Here is an 18,952-nt window from a genome sequence, read left to right as displayed (position 1 = left end):
ATGCCAAATTTGTCAAGTAGATACACATGCAACATCTGGAATGCTTACAAAGATATCTTACTAAAAGGATACAAAGCCTAAACAATATGTCCTATATGGACCAGCTCAAAGCAGTATCACTATACTCTGTGTCCTGCAGACTGCTAAGAGGTGACCTGTGTCTAGTATACAAGGTATCCTCTGCCTAAATACTAATAGATTTACTGCACATCAACCAGTCAAATGGCATCATAAATAGTCTAAGGATGCAAACCTCTTCTGCATCATCAACAGAACAGTTTGGAGGGACATGTATTTATTTTAGAGGATGCTACTGCTCTGGAACACACACTACATCCATGCAAAGCAAAGCTCATCCCTGTCCATATTCAATAGCAACTTAGATCTATGGATGGGAAACAAAACACTTATGCCAGGACTATTCCCTGTACTACTAATGGACAGAAGGAGCTCTTAAATGCTTTATCCCATGCAGGAGTCCCTTTAAATTATCTGTGATATGATTTCAGTTATTTACATTAGGAGTACTGTTTAATTATCAACCATATGATAGGTAAGGTCAGTCTGACACCAAATGGGATAGTCTAATTTGAGCAACAAAAGTGAAATTGAACTGAATTGTGAATTAGAGGTTAATAGAGAAAGACACTGATGGAGGCTAGAAAATTGTGATGACAAATGCTGCCACTTTATTGATAAGTATAACTCAGTCATATATAGATTCTTGAATATAAACTCAAATGTAAGTTGGTGCAATAAATTGAAATATTTGTTAAGGAATGAAAGACAGCCCCACTTACAACTTTATAAAAGTTTTTTTTTTATAAAATATATCCTTATTTTCTCTCCCTCTCCATCTCTTTCTCTGTCCATCTGTACGGCATACATGGATCATCATCAGTAGATACTCTTTAGTTGTCTTCCATCTCATCACCCACATCCAGCATTATACTGGGGAACCCAGATGAGCTGCCTGGATCCCTTACAGTGGACAGGACTTCCTCCATCTCAGTTAGTGGTGGTTCCATAACAGAGCCACAACCAGTAACTTTCCATTCCAATGCTATAGAACTGGCTCGTTTTTTTTTGGCCTTGTTGATCATGTCACTGGCCAAATGAATGATGGCATTGTAGCCATATCCAACCACAGCATTCACATCATCATTCACTTTCTGACAGATATGGTCACAGAAGAACATATCAGCTGTGAATTTCTATAAGAAGGGTGAGCCATGTTGACAGAGTTTCTGTACTATAATCTCATTCTTAGCATCTGAGGACACAGGTTTGTGTGGACCAGATTTTTTAAAAAGATGTACATAAATGATCTATATGAATACATACATCTTAGACATAACTGTAAATCACCACTCTCCCCCATCTGGCAATAGCAGACCTGAATAAGGATAAGGAAATGTGTTAGTTTGGAATACATAATAACATTACCAATGAATCAAGTGTATGAAATAACAATAGTAAAAATTGCTAAGGATATGTGGGCAGAACAAAACATTTGTATGTAATACAAGTCAACGATCCTTTTTTTATAGAAACCATTAAACCCTCCTTGTGAAAATGATTTTGCAAACTGTAGACAGTACTCAGTCAAATAATGAAAATCAAAGACCCCTATAAAATAACCACTCCCTACACCCTACACCACCAAACACAAAGTGAAAGATACAACCCCCATTGGGATAACATGTCATGTATCAGACATATGCAAAAGCTTTAACTTTAAAATATTTGCTGAAATGTAAATTTCACATTTCTACTTCTAGTATAAGTTCTTAAATATGTTCACATCCTCAGAGAAATGTTGATATAAACCCATGTAAGAGTAGATGCAAATCATTCCAGTAACAACTATTATAGCTACTATACCAATAAAAATGGGCAAAGTGCAGACATCGCTATATTTTCTAGTAAAACAATAATAAAAAAACATACCTGTAAGTATTACTTGTAAATAATATAAGATAACTTGACAGGAATTGTAGTATATTTCATCAAAGGAATGCAATGATAGTAGACGAACAGCATTATCTGATGTTAGTGAATCCAAGCAGTCTTCCCTGCTACGATACAAGCTCCTTAACCCTAAGATGTGGTTATATATTGCAGATTCACCACTCTGGAGATGTTAAATATGTAAATTAAATGTCAGGTCATTATCATTCATGACTCTCTCAATCTGCGTGAAGTGCTGGGCAGGGAAACATAGTGTGAGGGCATACAAGATGCAGTGCATATTTGCTAGCAGTACAAGAGTGAGTATTGAGAAGAGGGGCCAGCTAAAGGATTTTGAGTGTGACCCATTAGCAGTACTGCACACATAATTATGTGTTTAGCACTGCTGCCACTTTGATGTACACTTACAGAGGATGTGTCAGGTAGAACTGACTTCCAAAAAAGTCTGTGATTACATTGACTTTTGAGATAATGTTTATACCACCTTTATGAATATATGCTTAAGAGGTAATTGTGCCTCTGAGTAAAAGTGTCTGTAAGTTAAATCAAGTATATAAAAATTAAATATACAAACAGACAAATTCTAAATAAGTGCAATTAAAATGCAGCCATGTTGCAAATGCATCAAAAGAGAGTACATCTCACAAAAGAAAGGGAAGAACACATTCTTCTATTGCATACATATATTTTTGCTGTAACACGATTCATTAACTTAACTGGTGCAAATATCCCATTTATCCAGACATCTACTGCAAATTGAACGTTAAAGCTTGAGTATATGTGTTGTACTTTCTTTGCCTCAAACAAAAAAATATATATATATATATATATATATATATATATATATATATATATATGTGTGTGTGTGTGTGTGTGTGTGTGTGTGTGTGTGTGTGTGTGTGTGTGTGTGTGTGTGTGTGGTAAAAATTGTTAATCTTCTTAATGTTTCTTGTTAATGCCATGGTTTTAAATTCATATCTAGAAAGGGTGATGTATGAATGCAGGCATCCTTAATGTTCACATTTCATGATATAATACCACAGAGTTGAGAAAACATCACACAGAGGCATTTTTCCTTTTTTTTTGTCTTCATCCTTTGCTTGTTGCTTGGCATTGCTCATCAGAAACTGCCAGCAGTAAATAGTAATGAACAACAGTTCACTTCCCAAGGCAAAAAAAAAAAAAAATCAAAAATTTAATTTGGAATGCTATCAGTAGCACAACTGAGGCTGGTACTATTGAGCTTCCCTCCACTCTGGATAGTAGCAAGTGAAGAAAATACACCTGTTGTATAAGTGCCTCTGTGGCTCAAGGTATCAATGCAGCAAGTCTGGAGTAACAGCAGAAGTAATGTAGGGTTCAAATCCAGATTACAGATAGTGTTGCTAAAGGGGGTCATGCAAACTATTGTCACAGACTTTTTATTATGAACTTAACATAAAGTCCAACTGTCAAGTTGCAAAATCAAATACGCAACACACCTCTGAGTAATGAATGCTAAATAAGTTAAGTATAGTCTGTGTGTAGTATCTTAAGCATAGCAATGACAATAATTAAAGTATCCTTGCACAACAGTTTTTGAATCAAGTATGACTCAAGTATCATTATTGAAACACACAGTGATAGCACCACTGTGAGACAGTTACTCTTATATGTTAATTAGGCTTCTGGATGTAATGCATTATATACCTTGTGGGATGCTATATTTGTCATTACTGTGATGAAGCCTGATGCCTACAATCTTTCTTGCTTCAGTCTTCTTTTCATTGTCCCTTCACTTCATCTGTGTGATTTTTACCATGCAAAGTATGAGTTCCGATGCTGCGAGATCAGATAATGCTCGTCTGTAGACTGCATTTTACACTGTGTCAAGGGTTCAAATCAAGAAGCATGTCAAGCATTTCTTTTTTTTGTATTAATAATGTGTGTGTGTTTGCTACATGTGTTATTAAATCACCATTATCCTGCTTTTGTCTTATTCATGGTTCTAATTTCCTACCACTGATTGCTTCCTAATGGAAAATTGTAATTGTACAGAGCATCATTCTGATGACAAACCTAACACACCACAAAGATGGCCAGAAATGGCCCATAAATAAAAATGTTTTTAAATCTCTTTCCCAGTCTCCTTCTGTCTCTCTCTTTCACCTCTGTTTCATCACATTTTGTCTTCAGCATGTGCACGATACCAGGCATCAAGCAGCAACAGTAAATGATGGCAAATGACAGTTCATGTCTTATTTGCCTTTGAACACATTAGTCTGCGGCCCCTCATGCTACTGTGCTTAGCTGAGCTGCAGTATGAAAAGAATGACTGATAATACAATTAGCAGACAGTAACTATTATTTGTTAAACAGGCTACAAATTTGAATGTACATCATATGGGATGTTTAAATTGTAACTACTGTTACGAAATATGCTGAACAACAAACTCCTTTGCTTCATAGAGTTTCCATAGTGCTTTCAAATGTGTGTGTTTTAGCACCTATCATTTTCTTGTCATGTTGTGGGATCAACTAATGATCACCCCTATGGACTGTTGATAAAGACTGGCAGGTGGTGGAATCCAGTATCAGGTGTAAAATTATGAGCATTGTTATTTCTCATAAAATTTTGCCCTATGGATTTATGAATACATATGTTATTCCACCAGCAGTAACATGCTTGTTCCCTTGTGTGGTTCATAATCATCCCAAACCTGCTAATACCTTTCCAGCAATAAGTGCATGACATTTAGTGAAATCAAGGATTTACTACTAATAATTTAAAATGATTGCATCTGTGCACACAGAAGGTGATATAATTACTTCTTCAGAATTGCCATGCATTTTCTGAAGTATTTGAAGTATGACACATAGATGTATGTTATTATGTAGTGACTGTAGTACTCAGTGATGTCAAACAAGCAAATACAATTTTATAAGGAACAGTACAACATGCCTTAAATATGTGAACAGTTACCAGAAATGAGGACATTCTAGGTTTGTCCCTGTATTATCCATTTAATGAATTCTTTACTGCAAAAATGATGACACAGAAAAATTAACATGACACAGATATGTTCTGAATGAGTCAGAATCAGACCTGTGTCTATGTCTGTACTCCACATTTGAGGAAAAGCTTGGAATGGAGCACAACAGAACACTGTTAATTCCTTTTCTAAGTTCAAAATTGTGAAAAATAATTAAGCATTCACTGATACTTTACCATAAGTCATGCAAATGATCTTGTTAGCGATGCACTTCAGGAAGTTATGGTGACTAATTAAAAGAAAATGTCAATGGCTGATATTACTTGTGCATGTTTTACTGGCTGGTTTCACTCAAGATATGATGCGTTCACTGTGATACTGTCTAAACACAAAAATCCAACACATTATACTTGCAAATGATGTACAATGGTGTGAGACCTTTGGACACATACTTGCTGAGTAATATTAAATGGTGAACTTTCCTATGCTTGACCTGTATGTTTTGTATTTACATTGCACATTGTCCAAGCATTAGGAAATATTGACAATGACACATCAGATAATGAAGGTTTGCATACAATGATCCTGAGATGAGCAGTATGGATTGTTTGATTGTCACTCTACATTTTCACAACTGTAAATATCATCCATGATTGACATGGTCAATATACTGTAATGTAAAAGACCTGCATTTCACTTACACCATCACAATGTCCATGAATGATAGCATGTGTAACTTAATAAAAAATAAAATGGATGCAGCTGCCATGGCTATAAAGGATATTAAATCATATATATATATATATATATATATGAAATAATCAGCAGTTTAATAGTAAAAGCAGTAAAATCAGGTAAGCGCTTTCATGGAACAAACAACCATCCACTTCATCAGACCTAGTAAAAGCAATTCCTACTTTAAATAATAAATCAAAGTCACGTGAAGTGCCAATAAAGCTCAAAGACGTCCCTATTCAACAACTAGCAAAATATGTATACATACAAATATAATATAAAAAGGATAAAAAAAAAAATATATATATATATATATATATATATATATATATATACACATATATATATATATATATATATATATATATATATATATATATATATATATATATATATATATATAAAACTAAGTAGGACTAAAAACTATGCATAAAAATATATAACAGCAACCTACATGTCATTGTGGGAGTGACCGTGCCTTAATGACTGGTTTTAAACAGATACTTGCAATAATACCTGGTGGTTTATGTGCATTAAATACAAAATCCAATGTAGTTCTCTAACCTCATTTATATTCTTTAAATCACCACCCCATACATTATCAGATATTCTTTCTGAGAAAAAAAATGAAAACAATGACTATTATCAAAATCATGGACATGTTGAACTAAAGCATTATCAAGCTTTTCTTTCCTAATATCATTAAGATTTTCAAGTATATTATAAGTATCTTATCTACACTCATTGTATATTTTGTACACTTGTATTTTTAACCAAATGGGGTAATATCCTTTTATTGTATTCTAACTGCTGTAAAGTCTACAATCTGTATGCTACTACTCTGTAATGTCACTTTTGTAAATTTTTTTTCTCTCTGTAAACTTGCGCAGTTTTTCTCACCAGGACTCTGCTGAAAAGGGACAGTTGTTGTCCACTCGGACTATCCTGGCAAACAAATGTTAAATAAATAAATAAATAAATAAAACCAGTCCTTAATGCATGACCACTCCCATGCTGACATGTAGGTTGCTGTTATATATATTTTTATACATAGTTTTCAGTCTTAGTTTTATTAAGTTTCTATATATATATATATATATATATATATATATATATATATATATATATATATATATATAATATAAATATATATATATATATATGGGTTCACTTCAGTTCACTGAACTTTCAATTCACTGACTTTCATTTCACTGACACCATTTCACTGAAATTCATTTCACTGAAACTTCATTTCACTGAAAGTTCATTTCACTGACAACTATTATTAGCAATAAAATGGAATATTCCCCCTTCCCCACTGTAGTGCGACCCTGGAGTTAGAATATATAGTTAGGGGGGTGTGGGGGCAGAGCCCCCCACATTGGGGTGTGGGGCAGCCCCCACTTCATTTCGTATGATAGTCTTACGTTGTGATATAATATTGCTTAGTAAAAGAAAAGTAAATGGGGGGCTGCGCCCCCCACACCCCCCTAACTATATATTCTAACTCCAGGGTCGCACTACAGTGGGAAAGGGGGCATATTCCATTTACTTTGTAATAATACTTGTCAGTGAAATGAACTTTCAGTGAAATGAAGTTTCAGTGAAATGAATTTCAGTGAAATGGTGTCAGTGAAATGAAAGTCAGTGAATTGAAAGTTCAGTGAATTGAAGTGAACCCATATATATATATATATATATATATATATATATATATATATATATGTTGTTTCTTTCGGCGTATATATATATATATATATATATATATATATATATATATATATATATATATATATATATATATATATATATATATATTTATATCCTTTTTATCTTATATTTGTTTGTATATATATATATATATATATATATATATATTTTTTTTTTTTTATTGATTGTTGAATAGGGAAGTCTTTGAGCTTTATTGGCACTTCACGTGACTTTGATTTATTATTTACGTGAGACGGAATTGAGTTTCACTAGTTCTGATGAAGCAGATGGTTGTTTATTCCGTGAAAACGCTTACCTGATTTTACTGCTTTTACTATTAAACTGCTTCTTATTTCATATATATATTTTTGGTATTTGTTCATTAAGTGATTTAGTATCCTTTATAACCATGGCAGATGCTTCCGTTTTATTTATTACTGAGTTTGGATTTGTTATTGGAAGGCTTTTACTTCTGGGCTGCTTTTTGTGTTCTACTATATACTGAGGATGTGTAACTTTTCTGAGCATTAAGTAATTGCTTGTGATCAACACATTGCTGTTGTTTTTATGTTTGTCAAGAGGTATTTGTTTCCACCCAAATATGCAATACTCACTATCTGCTCTACAGCGCACTGATGTGCTTATCCTTACAAATGTGCAGTATCTCACACTTAAAGTCACACTTTTCCTATGACACTTGTGGTTGCTATAATGTACTCTACACTGTACAAGTAGATAGGCAAGTGGTTTGAATCCAGTAGTGACTGATTAGGATGAGTGTGTGTGTGTGTGTGTGTGTGTGTGTGTGTGTGTGTGTGTGTGTGTGTGTGTGTAGTACTACATAGGAGTAATTTCCCCCACAGGCCACTCAAGGAAAACATTTACACAGGCAGAGGGTTCCTGAGGAATTTCTTCCACATTTAACACAAGGAATTCTCCTACAATGCCCAGAAGATGTCATGTCATCCTTTCAAATGTGCACTATCTCACTCAGGAAATTAGAGTTCTCCTGTGGTGCTTGCAGCTGATACTATGTACTGTAGTTGTATAACTAGATAGTTAGTGGATTCAAATCCAGCAGTGACTGACTAATGTGTGTGTGTGTGTGTGTGTGTGTGTGTGAGTGTGTGTCTCTAATGTCAGATAGGAATGGTTACACCCACAGATCTGATGTTTACCATTGCAGTGGGAGTCCACTCTACCATACCTCTCAACCTCTAAGTGCAAGTAATCTGGACAAATCCTAAAATAATGGAAGGACAAAGGCCCAAAAATAGGGACATATTTTAAATATTGCTCTTATACACATAGAAAAGTTGCGACAGTATCAAGATTTGTATAATTGTGCATTTTCTTTTTTTTTGTTGTTGCTCATGCTGTCTGTTTTTCCTCAAAATTGTTTTTATTTTTCAAATACAGTTGAATAAATTCCATAGTATTTGTATATAACATCTTCTAATAACTATGCACATTATTTACATCAGCCTAACACTATAACAGAGCTCAATATATGCAATTACTTTATAGGTATAACAATCCTGTTATCAGAGTGTATGTGTTCAGTTATTGTAAAGTGTCAATCAATGATAAGATTTTTTTCCCATGGATTGTTAATAAATCACTTAGAATGAATCCTTAATTATTTAATTTTAATTTCCAACAATGCTATGGTCTTCAGTAGGCTGTAGAAGTCTTCCAAAGTTGGTATTGTGTTTGTATTCTATGTGTTTGCATTCTATATTCTTGTTATACACTTCCTTGAGATTGCAAACATTGTCCATACTAGATACATATTTGACTCATTGAAATGAGGACCTTCGTACACATTTAATAATATTAGAGCTTTAGATAAGTTAAACAATTCATTAAATAAAGCTTGCAAAAAGTTTTTAATACCATACCAAAATGGCTTAATTTTAACACAGTCAAAAAAATGTGATTCCAGGCTGCATTGTGTATTTGCTCACACTTCCAACATATTCCCTTTGTGGAAGAATTAATTTTAATAATTCTATCTGGAGTTAAGAATGCTCTCTGCAAGCATTTCCAATTAAAATATTTCCAGTATTGTGTAAAGGATGTATGTTTTACTGATAATAAAATATTTTGATTTAATTTCTTCAGTTAGTTGCAATGAGTATCCTTTTTTATATAATTCCACTATGAGGATGTGGGTGCTGTTTTATAATTTATCAATATCTTGCAAAATTTTGAAATACTATTTCCCACGTCATAATCATTATATATAATTTCATATAGGTATTTTGTAAGTTTATGTATTTCTTTAAATGAAGACTTACTAATTATTCTGCATAAATCTTGTGAATACGTCAGAATGCTTTGCGTAGTTGGCCAATCTTGATGTGGAACTTTGTATGTTATTTCTATTGTTTGTATATCCAGAACTTTTAGTTCTTTGATACATTGAAACCAACAAACAAATCCTTTCTGTTCCCAGGAATTAATTATTTCTCTGGATATTTTATGTGGATAGCTCTTTATCACTATGAGCGGTGTTAAAAGATCAAAACAGATTTTTAAAATCTATATTTGCATTAATAATTTTCCTAAATGAGTCAATGTAATAATTAATCTTATGAGTTTTAGTGGGCTTAGTTATGTTATATTGCATACTAATACATAATATGTGTCATGGTAAATTGTTTTTATCTCTTATTTGAATTTTTTTTTGTAAATCAAATTCATTTATTGATATTACAGTTAGTAATTCGTTCCATTTTACAGAATAATTTGGACTTATCCAGTCTGAGATTGTTTTAGATATTGATGCTTTTATATATGTTTCTATATCAGGACAGTTTAATCCTCTCTGTTTCCATGGTCTGATAGGATGCATTAAAGATATTCTGTTTCTTTTGGGAAACCTTAAAAATTGTATTAGGCATTAGTTTATTTCTTTGAGTATATTCCTTTCTGGTAACAGCTGTATTGCCAAAGCTATATATAGAATCTTGGGTAGTAAAACCATTTTTACTGACTGTAGTCTATCTTCAAATGCTAATAATATTTTGTTCTACTTTTCTACAGATATTTTAATTGCATTGATGATATAACTGTAGTTTTTTTTAGACAAATTCATTATTATCCTTGCATAACTCAATTCCTAGATATTTTAAGGTAGATTCTTGTTTCCCTATAATGAGATTCCCCTTCATCTGCAATTCTTTTTTTTATTAAAAAATAAAAAAAAATATTTTGATTTATTGAAATGAAGTCCTGAAGTCCTGTAAAATGTGTCAATTAAAATATGTAATTCTTATAATGTCTCTTTTGTATTGGATAATGTTAATAATATGTCATCAGCAAAGAACATTACTTTAGAATTGTATTGTTCATAAACATCTACTCCTTTGATTTTTGTATTGTTACGTATTGAATCTGCCAATATTTCAATAGCCAAAGCAAATAGAATCGGTGACATGGAACATCTTTGTTTAGTACCCTTTGTCATCTGTATAGATTCAGAGGTGTAAGGACCTAGTTTAACATACGTTACATTATTTGTATATATATATATATATATATATATATATATATTTATATATATATATATATATATATTCTTTAGTAGATGAACAAAGGAAGGAGGAAATTCAAATAACACCAGAATTTTGAATAAATAGTCCCAATTTAGGGAATCAAGGGCTTTCTCTATATCTAAGCCAATTATGAGTGTTTCTTTTTTTCTTTATTAACATAATCTATAAGAGAAATTATCTTTTTAATATTGTCATATGTGTGTCTATGATATATAAATCCAGTTTGATTATTATTTATTGTTTTGGATAGTGGTATTTTCATTCTGTTAGTTAATATTGTCATAAATATCTTATAGTCGTTATTTAATAATGATATAGGTCTATATGAGGTACAGAGGTTTGGGGATTTGCTTTTCTTTAGGATTGGTGTGATTAAGGAATATCTCCAAGAGGGTGGTATTAAAGGTTGTGACTGAATTTCTAATAGAGTGTTATGGAAGAGGGATAGTATCTTTGAAGGAAAAAGTGTGCATATTTCCATAATTATGCCATCTATACCTGGAGCTTTATTATTTTTACCCTCTTTTATTGCATCTGTAATTTCTTTGTAGGATATAGGTGCTTGCAGATCTAGTTTTAATTTTTCTGTTTTTTTATATTAGAACATTTTTCATCTAGATTTAATTGATCAATATGTATATTTTCTTTTTGGAAATGCTCCATATAGTGATTTTTATAGGCATCAAGAATGTCACCTACATCTGAGACATTTTTCCCTTTCTTTTCATGGAAGATACTTTTAATGTTATTAGCTTTTGAATGTATTTTGATTCTTGTGGATAAATTATGTAGATATTTGGGAGAAGTGGCCAAGGTATTAATTTTTAGTTTTTCTAAAGCTAAACTAGTTTTATGTGTTAGACTTTAATTGTATTTATTCTTTAATACTTCTACTTTCTTTTTCATCTCTAAATGATTTTGAGTTTTTTCAGCTTTTACTGACAAAAGTTTGGATTGTAGATCTAATAATTCAGAATCCCATTATCTGATTTTTTTATACCAAGTTACCATATATGTAAGCTTTTAATGAGTCCCATATCATTAATTTATTTATCTCTGTGGTGTAATTAATATTTAAGAAGAACTGTAATTTAGATAATAATCAGGGTTTGAACTCTTTAATTTTAGTTATATATGCTGGAAGTCTGGAGTTAAAGATTAATATTTTGTACCTATTTTGAAGTTTTAGTATCAATGAATTGTGGTTGGAAAAGGGGCATTGAGTGATTGCGAAATTAATGATATTAGAGTGTAAGTAATGGGCAGCAAAAATTTTATCTGTTCTGGTTTGTGTACCAAATTTGTGATCTTGAATGGGAAACAACAAAGATTTATCTTCTTTAAATTTGAAAGTATCTACAAGATGAAATTATTTTACCCACTTGTTTAAAGCTTTTGATACAGCAGATGTACACAGTAGTCTTGCCCAAACTCACCTTATTTCTACATTAACGTACGCCTCTCCCTCCTTTATCAACATATCTAAATCTAATCTTCAGAAACTGAATACTGCCTACCACAGTATAGCCAGATTTGCCACTGGCTCTCCATTCCAAACTCACCACTGTCTTAACTTAAAGAAACTAAACTGGCTTGAACTCCCAAACCTAATACTCCTACAACAACTGATCATCACTTTTAAAATTCTACATTACCCCTCCAATATACCCATACTAAATAAACTCATCACACCTTATAAAAATCTCTCGACACTTAGATCAGCCAACAAGCTACTAGTTACTACTTTAAAATCTCATAACAAATCAGGTGATTCCTTATTTGCAAACACTATCGGTTCTTACTGGAATAAACTTCCCACAGAACTGACCTCCCTAAGCTCATGTCACCTTTTCAAAAAACAGATGAAAATTCACCTACTAATTCACTGGCTATGTCCCTGCTCCAATCCCGACTGAGCTCAGCATTTTATTACTCTCCAGTCTGCTACTGTGTAATGTTTCGCCTCCGTTCTAACTTAGACTGACTTCATCAGCCCCCTTTATTGGACCCTCACTTTTTTCTCTCAAATTTCTGTCTCCTCCCCTTCTAACCATCTTTTTTTTTGTCTCTTGCTACCTTTTGCTGACCTCCTATAATCCTGCTGCCTTTGCATTTCATCACTATCCTGTTTCCCACCTCTTTTTCCAACTGTACACTCCTAACCATTACTAAGTCCATTATACTTGTACCAAACTGATAATATACTTTTCCCTCTCTGTCTACCTTATTTTCTGCCTTTTCCTTATCTTTAACTACATAATTACCTGTTAAAATTCCAACCTGCTCTTTTAACACTTTTTAATAACAGATTTCTTGCTTTTCCTAATACCTAACTTGTTATCATGACTACTGACTAATGATATTTTCAACTTGACTAATGATATTTTTAACTTTACTTTGTATTTTAGATACTTGAGCTTATCTCCTTAGCCCCTTAACTGAACTTTGTTTCTCATCTACTCTGACTAGTCCAGGATAACTGTATATTCATTTGTATTTTACCTCATTACATTATGTTAGTGTTAATTTAGTAATGTTTTTCGTAAACTGTATTGTCTTATTCTGATAGTGGAGCTTTTCTCCTCGGGCCTCTGCTGAAAATGGACATGTATCCAGCCAGACTAGCCCGGTTAACAAATGTAAAATAAAATAAAAATAAAAAAAATTGTAGTTTCATAAATATCAAATATATAGTTAAAATCTCCTCCTAGTATTAAATAACCTTTATAATTATTGGAAATTAAATCCAAGTGTTTTTTAACAGTTCCTGATCCAATGCATGGGAACCGGTATAGATTGACTAGGGCCCATATTCTGTTATTATATTTAACTATTATTAATGCCATAAGGCCTTCTTTATATTCCTACATATAAATGATTTCTGGGTTAATCACATTTGTTTTCCATAAAATTGTTACTCCTTTTGTCTTTGTCTTATAAGTGTATTGCGCCAATATCATATATTCCTTAGGATTTCATTTGTAATTGTCATTTGTTTTTAAATGCATTTCTTGAAGGAAGACAATTTGTGCTTTGTTCAGTTTTAAATATTTCAGTAGATTTGATCTCTTGCTAGGATTGTTTAAGCCATTGGCATTTAAAGATAATAAAGTTAAATCCATCTTAGGTTATTTAGACTACGCATTTTTTGTTTTATTGTGACTATTAAACATTTTCCTCTGATAACTATAAAGTATGTGTTTGAGCTTTTAAAGGAAATTATCAGTTTTATACTTTTAGTGTTTACCAATAGAGTAATGTTTTGGTCAGGCATAATAAACTGTTTTTGTGAAATAACAAATTAAAACTAATAAATGTTAACAAAACTAAGATTTGCACTAGCCATGGAATGAATATCATTCCTAATCTGATGGATAAACCTAAGTCCATCAGATTATCACTCATACCTTGACAATCCAAAACATCTTAGATCCATAAATTGAATTATCATATGGAGAATATTTGTAACAGGAATAAGCAATATTTATATTATTTTGAACAGATATAGTACTATTGTAGATTAGACATAATTCTAATACAATATAAATGTCTACTTATTGTATAAGCAATTAATATTTACATAAAAGATAGATGACAAACAATTCAATCATAGTAAAGTAGGGTGTATCATATATAAAACTTCAGTAAAAGATTATAGCACACAGTTATCTAACATATTCACTCTTATTGATGAAGTCTTTCAAAATATATTACTTAATATAAATAGATGGTAATAATATTTATACCTAATGTTTATAATACAATGTATTTTACTAGCTAAATCAGAAGTTATATTTCATTGTTTGCCAGCATTTAAGTAATCACTTTGTTTGCTTGTTGCTAACTTACTTAAAGCATCAAGTTTGTTTTATGTGAACATTGATGAAAGTAAGTGCATTTTAATTATCAGGGCATCTCCCCCCCCCCCAATTCCTACACATAAGGATTTTCATATCTGTCATTTCTTATTATAAAATGAGTGAAATTATAGGTTAAAAACAACAAATTCACTTATTGTGATTAATGATTACAAGTTCCATTTCCATATTCATAAATTGCCATTTTATGGCATATACTGAAAGGTTTTAGATTTAAATGGCAACATTCTATTTTGTATAATCAGCAAAGGTTAAACTGATTATTGTCAATTTAATGCTATTTGTTCTGAATGTGATTGTTACATTCTGTGACATTCCTAGTTCAGGCTTCTATTGTTTCCCTTGAACATCTTTGTCAGTTTGATGTCATGTATAAAATATTAGTTACATTAAGTATTATGTATGGTCAAGATGTATTACAAAACCACAATTTAGGTTAAAGCAAATATATGACTTGTTATGCACATTTACTTATATGAGAATATCATCATGCTTCCCTTTGATGTTGAATGTAGTGTATGTCATTTATGACAAGTTAAGGCAGTAGTGTTATTATACACGAGCTCATGTTATTAAACTGAGTGTCTATTGTCAATGTAATACTATTTGTTCAGAATATGATTGTTACATTCTGTGACATTTCAAGTTCAGGCTTCTATTGTTTCTCTTGAACAACTTTGTCAGTTTGATGTCTTGTATAAAACAGTTACCCTGGTAACCACTTAAGAATTATATATGGTCAAGATGGGTTACAAAAACTACAATTCAAGTTAAAGCAATTACATGACTTGTTGTGCATATTTACTTATATAAGAAAATCATCATGCTTCCCTTTGATGTTCAATGTAATGTATGTCATTTATGACAAGTTAAGACAGTAGTGTTATTACACATAAGCCCATATTATTAAATCCTGACTTTAATATCTAAATTCAGCAAACTGATTCATCTTATATGATGATTATATACTTTATGTAATCATAGATTATATAATTATTGTGCATATTTTTTTGGCTATTTTCTAGTTATTTGAGAGACCACAAGTTGTAATGTTTATTCTTATTATTAGCTCCTTCCAGACATTCTTCTAGTTTTTTACGTGTTAGAAGTATATTTCCATCCTTACATACACACATATCAGTACTTCAAGCACAGGCAACAATGCCCATCCAGTTTTGCCAGAATACCATCCACCCGTTCATGTGGTGTGTTTCCAGACTGTTCTTAAAATGTTGTAAAACACTACTGTTCACAAAAATAAGAAAAAAAAAACACGCAGCAAAGGTAATAGATTCTTTACTTTCACCACAAGATCTGGTACCTCGGTCTCTTGCCTTCAAGGATACATACATCAGTGTGCATTCTACATTTATACCAGGTTCATTCATTAATTATTCAATCAATTATCTAATAATATGGTTACCCATACATTTCTTAAAATATCCCAATGTCTTGAACCCATATTGTTAAAGTGACCCATGCATATTACATAAACTTATATTTCTAACATCCTAATACATACATTCAATACAATATATAATACACAATTATTTAATTATTTAATAAAAAATATTTTACTTTTAATAAATATAACTACTAAATATATAATTTGTTCTAAATATGAACAGTTTGAACATAATCTACCTCTAAATTTAACCCTCTGGGTGTCAACGTACCATAGTTTAGAATAATTTTGCTTTTAAGCACATTGCATTTTTGCTTAAGTTCATCACTTTTTTCTTGAAATGGTCTTGCCAAAATACTAAATAAAAAAGTGGAATCATCTCTCCCATGCACTTTGCAAAAATGATCTGCCACAGGACTCTTAACATTTTTATTCCGAATATCTCCCAGGTGTTCTAAAATTCTGACCTTGACAGCTCTTTTACTTTGACCTATATATCATGAAATTTAACAGTATGTGTCCTGTCAGTGAGCCAGTTGGCTACCCATCTGGTAGTCTCCAGTTGGGAGACTTTCTTTATAATACCTGAGCGGGGGATTGTGTCAAATGCCTTAGGTAGATCAACATAGATGTATGTACTGTCTTTCTCTCATCTTGAAAAAGTCAACCATGTTTAGCAGGCATGACCTCCCTTTAAAGAATCTGAACTAGGTTGGGTTCAAAGTTTGGAGATTACATTTGTCCTTGTTAATAAGGTGCATAATAAAATTTTCCATGACCTTGCCAATGAGGCTAGTCGTGCATATGGTCCTTTAATTCCCAGGGCTGGTTGATGGTCCCCCTTTGTGTAGAGAGATTAATGTTGCTGTCCTTCATTATCCCAGAACATAGCCAGTTCATAAGCTGTGGTTAAACAGGGATCCAAGAGCCATGTATTAAGTTGTTTAAAAGGCAACCTGTGATGTTGTCTGGTCCCACTGATACCGTGTTTTTTTGCCTTGGAAAGTGCTGAGATTATCTGCTCTCTTGAAATAAAAGGCTGATGAATGGTGGCAGGTACACAATGGGGAATGACTGGAAGGGAAAACCTTTCTTCTCACAGAATAGTTTTTATTGGCTACATGACCATCAAAAGCCTTTCTTAGTTCACACCTTGAAGTGTGTCCTTTTTGACACTAGTACTTTACTATGTCCTGTAACAGATACAGTTAATGCACAGCTAAGTAAAGTGTGGGGCAGGATAGGCAGGGTTTTGAATCTGGTAAGGTGCCTGTCAGAAATGCATGGCAGACAGGTGTGGCTTAGTCCAAACAATGGTGACATGGCATAGTAACAGGTCTTGGACTCCAAGTTAAAGGAACCCAACAATTCCAAAAGAAAACTATTTTAATCCCTTCAAGTGAGTCATTCATGACAGCAGATATATTTCTTTCTGTGGCATCAGTGGTTTATGCACCTCTCTTGGAGGTTTGGCCTCAGGCATTTGCATGAGTCTGGCAAGATGTAACTGCTGAGAGTGGCAGACAATGCTTAGAGGCATTATTTACTCTCAAAAATATTGATCTGTATCCCATAGCTTAATGAAAACATTTACATTTTCATTTTATTATTTTGGTCACACTATAGGACTTTAAAACAAATATTATGCAATGACTGGCCATTAACATTCAAAAACGAGCACAATAATTGTTCAGCCCAACCAACGTGCCCATTGTAAATTGAGAATATACCAACAGTAAAAGTCTGGCTGCTAAAGTATCATTGTGTGGCCAGACTTTTTTTCTGTTGTTATGTGGTACATGCATTAATCTGAAGGAAATAAAGTCTGAAACTGAAATGCATGTCATTATTTAGTGACTTTGTTCCCTCATAAAATTTATGGTTTTCCAACAAATCACTGAGGAATGAAGTCACTAAATAATGACATGCATTTCAGTTTCAGACTTTCTTTCCTTCAGACAATGCAAATTTTTCTCAAAATGTTATGTTTATAAGAGCAACATTACTCGTCCCCTCCTTTATTTAGTCTACATATCTTAAAATAAGAGCTGTGGAGAGGTACTTACAAGATCCGAGAAAATACAACAAAATCAGGTATGTTCTGCAAAACAAAAGAAACATACATGATTTTGTTGTATTTCCCCCTTCTCTTGCACCTCAAAACTGTCCAGAGATTACAGCTTTTTTCTTTTGCAAAAAAGAAAAAAAAAGCAACAAAGATTTTTCTATCTCCATTAGCTGCTTTCCAGTGCAATGATGTACTGTGTAAACATGGGAATGGAAGTCCCATAAACATTTACAGTACATTAACAAAGCAGCACAATCTGGAAACAATGCATAAGAACACCACTGCGGCCTTCTACAAAGACATTATTTAAGAAAAATAAGTAATTTCTTTCTTAAATAATGTCATTCCGCAGGATTCATGAAGCTCGGCGCAAGGACGGCGTTAGCCTTGCACCTTCCGTGTGGCGTAGAGATGGCGCATCAGCACCACATGCATATTAATGAAGATGCACTGCCGTAACGGTCGCGTGCATAGGAAACATGTACGAGTTCAGTGGGCATGTCCAAGCGCTGCACGGAGGTGTGAACATGTCGGCTGCATACGCGCAACCTAAAATGCTGACTAGTACAGCCAGCCTCTAATAGTAATCACTCCTGTCTGTGTCCATGGATACTGAAATGTATGCAAAGCATACAAGACATCATTGTGAACAC

The sequence above is a fragment of the Protopterus annectens genome, chromosome 7.part0 (genome assembly GCF_019279795.1).
Source record: "Protopterus annectens isolate FY-2018-M chromosome 7.part0, PAN1.0, whole genome shotgun sequence".
Classification (NCBI taxonomy): domain Eukaryota; kingdom Metazoa; phylum Chordata; order Ceratodontiformes; family Protopteridae; genus Protopterus; species Protopterus annectens.
This window is presented reverse-complemented; position numbering follows the sequence as displayed.